Source organism: Echinops telfairi, unplaced genomic scaffold (genome assembly GCF_000313985.2).
Source record: "Echinops telfairi isolate 266 unplaced genomic scaffold, ASM31398v2 ScPeMD7_3;HRSCAF=10, whole genome shotgun sequence".
NCBI classification, from domain to species: Eukaryota; Metazoa; Chordata; class Mammalia; order Afrosoricida; family Tenrecidae; genus Echinops; species Echinops telfairi.
Genome location: NW_022103899.1, coordinates 26,990,820 through 26,998,627, shown reverse-complemented (window position 1 = coordinate 26,998,627; position 7,808 = coordinate 26,990,820). Strand labels below are relative to the sequence as shown.

Genomic DNA, 7,808 nt, shown 5'->3' with positions numbered 1-7,808 from the left:
TAGAGGAAGATCTGGCATCAGACTAGATTGAAGGACTGCTAGTCTCTCACAACTCTCTCTCACGGGAGTGAGTTGTATTGAACCATTTGTACTGCTTTATAATTTAACTTTATTTCTTGTATTTATATATTTATCTGTATATGCTTCAACAGTTCATTTCTTGTTATATATCTAAATATCTTTATAAATAAATATATTAAATTATCAGCAATTTGGTTTTATCTCTGTCTAACCCAAGCCCCTTATGACATTGTAAATTTATTTGGAGGAAAGATACATTATCTTTTTCATGCCTCACCCTTTGGAAGCACCACTTAAAACAGAGCCTTGAGAGAATGAATCCTTTGCCTATTTCAGTTTTCTTGTTTTGTTGCGTATACATAGATAACTAAAGTAAAATGAAAGGACAAAACATTTGGTTAATTTTAGAAGTTTTATCATGAAACTTATGTCACGTCATGTGTTAATTTTGCATTTTATGTTTGGGCATTAGCTTTCTCTGAGAATTGTTTTTAATTAGAAAAATTTCTATGCCTACATGTATGACATTTATCTTTGCCTACATATTAATGACTGCAGTAATGGGCTCAAGCTTAACAACTGTGAGGATAGCGCAGGACCGGGCAGTAGATCGGGTTGTTGTATATCGGGTTGCTATGAGTCGGAATTGACTCAATGGCATCTAACAATGAGTTATTATATTAACTTATGTGTGTGTATTAGTTTATTTCTTGTTGCTGAGGATTCTGAGGTCTAGGGCGTGTGTGTGTGTGTGTGTGTGTGTGTGTGTGTGTGTGCGTGCGCGCATGTGTGTTATGCTTGTGACTCTCCATAATATCTTAATTAGTTGCTTGGTTCTTTATATTCAGCATAGTTTTTCCAGGCAGTACTTACATACAAGGAGCTTTGGTGATGCGGTGAATTATGTGGGGAGCTGCTTATTGAAGTTGGTGATTCACACCTGCAAGCCACTTGCAGGAGAAAGATGAGTCAATGTGCAGCCATAAAGACTTACAACCCTGGATACCCGGGTTCGCTATGAGTTGAAATCAATTCCTCAGCAGTAGGTTTTAAACTGAAATATACTTACTCCTTACTTATAGGAGACCTGGTGGTGTAGTATGTTACACATTGGGCTGCTTCTCACAAAGTTAGTTGTTTATACCCACCAACTGCTACTTGGGAGAAAGGGAGCTTCTGTACCCCTAAAGCTTTACAGCCTCGGAAACCCCACAGTGCAGTTCTCCTCTGCCCAACCGGGTCCGTATGAGTTGGAATTTATTCTATGACAGTTGGTAATATGACAACTTCTCACTTATCAACTATCATATTATCGAACTATGCCTTTACAACCATTGTAAAGAGGTAATATCTAACAATAAAGCCCAGGTGCTAGACAAGAGTAAAGTTGACTGCAATCGTTAAGGCATGTGTTGACTTAGTTGGACTATTCTCAGTGGTTTGGTAGTTGTGTAATGATATAACTTGGCAACTATAAAATATAGTCATTTTCCATTTTGTGATATGATGTTGTCGTCTTCCATTTTGCATAATGTTGGTTTTCACAGAATGACCTGGTCTTTGGAAACTAACCAAAAGTGAGGAGTGGGTGTCTGCAGATCTAGTTTATTCCTTTTAATTATGGTGTAGTATTCCATTGTATGACTTTACCACATCTTATTTATTCTTCCTCCATTGATAGACACTTAGACTTTTTTTCTTTTCTTATTCTGATCACTGCTACAGGGAACATTTTTTTTGTATGCTTTCTTAAGGATGTTGCCTAAATGTGGTATTACTAAGGTGTAGGTATGAACATTTTGTTTTGCTAATTCCCTGCCATAATTAGGCCAATTTATATTTCCATCTTATTTTTCCCATGGTCTCATCAAAATTTGTAATTGTCACACTGTCTAAATTTTGGCACTGATTTGTCAGTGATGTTAACATTTTAATTTGCACTTCTGTAATTATTAAAGAGATTAAGAAGAATTTTCTCATATTCTTGGCAATCATTTCTTCTAGGACAGTTTGCTTTTTAATCTTTAATTGATTAGCTGTTTACATTTTTTATTCTATGTAACCATTCTTTCTTAATGTAAGTTTTTGGGTAGTTCAGCAAGTCACCCTTGTTGCTATAGATCTCTACTTTGCAACTTAGTTACTGAGGAGAAAACCCATGTCTCTTTCAGTTGCTGGTTACTTCCTCCTCCTCACAAAAAGAACCAGGCGCTGTTAAATTGACTCCAAATCATGGCAATCGTATGTGTTTCAGGGCAGAACTGCACTCCACAGGGTCTTCATGGCTGTGGCCTGAACTTCCCTGGGGGGAGGGGAGGATTTCTGGGTGGGTTCTACCACCTACCTTTCAGTTAGTAGCCAAATACTTAACTCTTTGTGCCATCCAGGCACATACAGCTTCCTTTTAGCTCCTGTATATTCAGAGGGCCTTCTGGATTCTTTCTATGGTCAGCCTCTGTTGGCAGTGTTTTCTTTCTCTGCCACATGACTTAGCTTTTTTCTGTTGTAAGCACTTATGTGGTCTTCACTGACAAACTGGGAAAACCCATCTCACCCTAACAATAAATAGCCTCTTTTCCTTCTGACACCATGAGATAGCTAGCAACTAGGACTCTTGCCACGTAGATTTCTTAAACGCAACTCAGTTAAGTCCAGCATATCTTCCAAATGAGAGATTTGGGGAGAGTTGTCACCTTTGCTATGTGTCTCATAAGTATAGCATAGCTTTCCATGTAATTAAAAACTAGTGGGCATTGAATTGATTCCACTTTGTGGTGGCCCCATGTGTCATCGTAGAGCTGTCCTCCGCAGGGCTTTCAGTGGTTACACTTCAGGCTACTAACTGGAAAGTCAGCAGTTTGAATCCACCAGCTGCTCTGCAGGAGAAAGACGCCCTTTTTTTTTTAAAATTTTTTATTTTTTTAAACATTTTATTAGGGGCTCATACAACTGTTATCGCAATCCATACACACATCAATTGTGTAAAGCGCATTTGTACATCATTCTCAAAACATTTTCTCTCCACTTAAACCCCCGACATTAGGTCCTCATTTTTCCCCTCCCTCCCCGCTCCCCCTCCCTCATGAGCCCTTGATAGTTTATAAATTGGTATTTTGTCATATCTTGCCCTGTCCGACATCTCCACCCACTTTTCGGTTGTCTGTCCCCCAGGGAGGAGGTCACATATAGTTCCTTGTAATCGGTTCCTTCTTTCCTACCCACTCTCCCTCTACCCTCCCTGTTTCACCACTCACACCATTGAATCAAGGGAAATGGAGGAAAGAGCTGGGAGACACCCTTTCTATCCTCATAAAGAGTTAGTCTTGGAAACCCGCAGGGGCAGTTCCACCCTGTCCTATAGGGCCACTGGGAGTCAGAATTGACTCTCTGGTAGTGGGTTTGGTTTCTTGGCGTAATTTTTTCAAAGTAGATCACCAAGCCTTTATTTTCAGGTGTCTGGTGAACTTGAACCTCTAAGTTTTCAGTTAACAGAGCTCACTAACTACTTTCTCTGCCTCGGGACTCCCATTCATTTACCCCGACATTCTTTAACTTCTCTCAAAAATGTTTTCTAGTTTTCAATGTAGATAGGTCTTCTATATCTTTTTTTCCCTTCTATATATTTTGTTACATATTTAGTTTCAGATTGTTTCTTTTTCAAGACGCCTTTTTAAGTTTGTTTGTTTTTTTAAAATTTGTGGCTGGCTTATAAAATGCAATGAATTTTTAAGTATTCTAGCAACCTGGATAAATTCACTTGTAAATGCTTATAATTAGTTTACAGGGGCTTTGGGGTTTTCTTGGTATATAAGCAGATCACCTGTGAGTAATCATCTGCATCTAATGGCACTTCTTCCTTTCCAGCCATTATTCTTTTTGTTTCTTTTTCTTGCTTTCTTATACTAGCTAAACCCCCCAGTGCAATGTTGAGTAGAAGTGATGATAATGGTCATCTCTGTCTTGTTTTCAACTTCGGAGCTAGGTAAGTTTTTCATATTTTACCATTAAGTATGATACTTGCTTTAGGTTGTTGTTGTATTCTTTTGTGAGTGTTCTAGTAAGTTTTATTATGATGAGTATTGACTTTTCTCATGTTTTTTCTGTACTTATTTGGATGGTTATTATGTGTATTCTCAAGCTATTTATGTGTATTAATACTTTTTAAAATACTGTATGTTCTTTTTATGTATATTGCAGTATTTGATTTGCTAATATGTTGATTTTTTTTACTTTATTTTTTTCCTTCTTTTTTTTGTTTTCTTTTTGCTTTGTATCTGTGAATGGAGAATTATTTATTTTTCTTCCTTGTAATTCCCTTGTCAGTTTTGCCATCAAGGTTACCCAGGTTGTTAAAAAGTTTAAAGGAGCCTATTATTTTCTATGCTTTGAAAAATTGGACAAGTGTGGTGGTGTACCTGTAATTTTCTTTATGGAAATGTTTTTAATAACATTCAGTTCCCTTAATGTCTTTATGGACATTAATAACATTCAGTTCCCTTAATGTCTATATGGACATCAGCTTTTTTATTATTATTAAATACTTTTATTGGGGACTCTTAGAGCTCTTATTACAATCTATACATTCGTCCATTGTGTCAAGCACATTTGTACATATGTTGCCATCATCATTTTCAAAGCATTTCCTTTCTACTTGAGCCTCAAGAACATTTTTATTTATTTTTAAATTTTTATTATTTTTTACAATGGGACATCTGCTTTTTATATATTCTAGCTTTGTATTTTTTAAGTAATGTATTGTGTTGCATTTATTGGCATAAGATTATCGTATCTTCTTACTGGTACTACAAATTTCTATAGTAATCTGCTTACATAACCAATTTTGGCTTTGGGTTTTATGTATTATATGCTTGTTTTCTGTCTCACTGATTAGTCATTTTCTTGGTTCTAGAGGTAGGAGTTTAAATCATTGAGTTTCTCAGCCTCTCTTCGAGTCTCACTGCCATAGAGTTGACTGTGACTCAGAGACTGTGAAGGGCAGATCAGGACTACCCCTGTTAGTTTCCGAGGCTGTGCCTCTTTACAGGAGTAGAAGGCTTCATCTTTATTCTGCGGAGCGGTTGATGGTTTTGAACTACTGACTTTATGATTAGCAGCTCAACATGGAATCCACTATGCCACCAGTGCATTGTTGTTTGTTAGGTGCCATCAAGTCAGTTACAACCCATAATTACCCTATGTGCAATAGAAGGAGACACTGCACATTCTTGTCATCCTCACAGCTGTTCCTGTGCCTGAGCCCATTGTTGTAGCCACTGTGTCAGTCCATCTTCTTGAGGGCCTTTCTATTTTTTGCTCCCCTCCAAATATAATACCCTTCTCGAAGGACTGGTCTGTCCTGACACTATGTCTAAAGTATGTAAGATGAAGTCTTTGTCATCCTTGCTTGCCTGAGTGGTATTCTGGCCGTACTTCTTCCAAGATAGAGTTGTTTGTCCTGTTAGCAGTCCGTGAGACTTTCCTATTCTTCTCACTACAGTTCAAATATATCAGTTCCTCAGTCTTCCCCACTCAGTGCTCCATTTCCACATGCATGTGGGGCAATCGAAAAGACCATGGTTTGGGTCAGGCACACCTTATCCTCCAAGTAACTTTCTTGCTTTTTCATTACTCTATAAAGATTTATCTAATGCAACATGATCTTTTGATCTCTTGATTGTTGATCCAAGCAAGACAAAATCCTTGACAACTCAGTCTTTTCTCTATTTATCATGATGTTACCTATTGATCCAGTTGTGAAGATTTTGGTCTTCTTTACAGTGAGTTGTAATTGATATTGAAGGCTGCAGTCCTTCATCTCCATCAGCAAGTGCTTCAAGTTTTTCTTACTTTCAGCAAGCAAGCTTGTGTCATCTACATAGAGAAGGTTGTTAATAAGCCCTTCTCCAATCTCGATACCACATTCTTCTTCATATTATCCAGTTTCTCTGGTTATTTGCTCAGTTTGCAGATTGAACAAGTATGGTAAGAGGATACAACCCTGACACACACCTTTTCTGATTATAACCCATGTAATATTCCCTTGTTCGGGTCGCACAACTATCTCTTGATCCTTATACAAGTTCCTTGATCCTTGTACAAGTTCCACTATGAGCACAAGTGTTTTGGAATTACAATTTTCTCAAGGTTACCCATAGTTTATTATGGTCAAATGTATTTGCATAGTCAATAAAACACAAGTAAACATATTTCTGGTATTCTCGTCTTTGAGCCAGTATCCATCTAACATCATTAATGATATCCCTGGTACCGTGCCCTCTTCTGAATCCAGCCTGAACTTCTGGCTGTTCCCTGTCAATGTACTGCTGTAACTTTTGTTGGATGATCTTTAGCAAAATTTTACTTGCATGTGATATAATGATCCTATTCTATAGTTTGAGCATTCTATTGGGTCACCTTTCTTTGGAATGGGTACAAATATGATTATCTTGTTAGCCAAGTAGCTATCTTCCAATTTTTTTGGCATAGATAAATGAGTGCTTTCAGTGCTTCATCATCAGCTTGTTGAAACATTTCATGTGATATTCCATCAATTCCTGGTGCCTTGTTTTTGGCTAGCACATTCAGTGCTTCTTGAGCTTGGTAGAGTAACTGTGATCTTTCCATCTTCTTTTGATGCTTCCTCCATCATTCAATATTTTGTCCATAGAACCTGTCAGTATTGCAACTCGAGACTTGACATTTTTTTTCGTTCTTTCAGTTTCAGATATCCTGAGCATGTTTTTGATTTTCTAACATTAAGTCTTTGCACATTTTATTATAATATTTGTCTTCTTGAGCTACTCTTGGAAATTTTCTATTCAGCTCTTTGACTTCATCTTTTCTTCTATTTGCTTTAGCTACTCTGTGATTAAAAGCAACGCACTCTATGATGCATTAACAGACAAGGGTGGTTCCTTCTATTAGTATTCTTTTAATACAGGTAGTCTTAGCATGCAAAGTAAACTCATGCATATTGGAACTACCCCTTGTTTTGAAGCATACACGCTTAGGCTATGATAAGTTTCCCTTGTCTGCATCCCACAAATTCTGATATGTTGTATCTTAATTTATATTCAGCTCAACCTGTTTTTGAATTTTTGTTTTGAGTTCTTCTTTGACCCACAGAATATTTAGAAATACAATTTTAAATTTCCAGACCATTTTTGTAGATTTTTGTTATATTAATTATTTTTGGCTTCCATTATAATTAAGGCGCACATATTATGAATGGTATTATCCTTCTTGTAATATGTTGAAGCATTATTGATGGCCCAGTATGTGGTCAGTTTTAATAAATCTTACATTGACTCTTACATTGAATCTTGAACACAATGTGAGTGTAAAATTTTGTCTTAGTTTTTTTCCAAAGTTTTATTGGCTCATAATCTACATATCATACAATTCAATAATTTTATCAAGAATAGTTCATATCAAGAAGAGTTGTACAATCAATTTTAGAGCATTTTCTTCTTTTTAAAATATATATAAACCCTTTTATTATACACAGTCTAGACATCATATAATTCAATAGTTATATCAAGAAGTGTTTGGGGTCTTAAAGACTTGAAGATAAACAAGCGGCCATCTAGCTCAGAAGCAACAAAGCCCACACGGAAGAAGTACACCAGCCTGTGTGACCACAAGGTGTCGAAGGGATTAGGTATCAAGCATCAAAGAACAAAAAATCATATCATTGCAAATGAGGGTGAGTGCAGAGTGGAGACCCAAAACCCATCTGTAGGCAACTGGACACCCCCTTACTGAAGGGTTGCGGGGAGGAGAGGAGC

At 36.9% G+C, this 7,808-nt stretch overlaps 1 protein-coding gene across 3 annotated transcripts in view; it reads left to right on the top strand.

Moving 5' to 3' along the window:
• Positions 1-7,808, top strand: part of FAM126B (family with sequence similarity 126 member B) — an 89,008-nt gene that overhangs the window by 15,525 nt on the left and 65,675 nt on the right. For 2 of the 3 annotated variants that reach the window (XM_045294900.1, XM_030887024.2), the window contains exon 1: positions 3,941-4,003. The exons of the other annotated variant lie outside the window; for it this stretch is intronic. The gene's annotated coding sequence lies outside the window, so the exon portion shown is untranslated. Of the gene's footprint in view, positions 1-3,940; positions 4,004-7,808 lie in introns of those variants that run through there. 3 annotated transcript variants of the gene reach the window in all.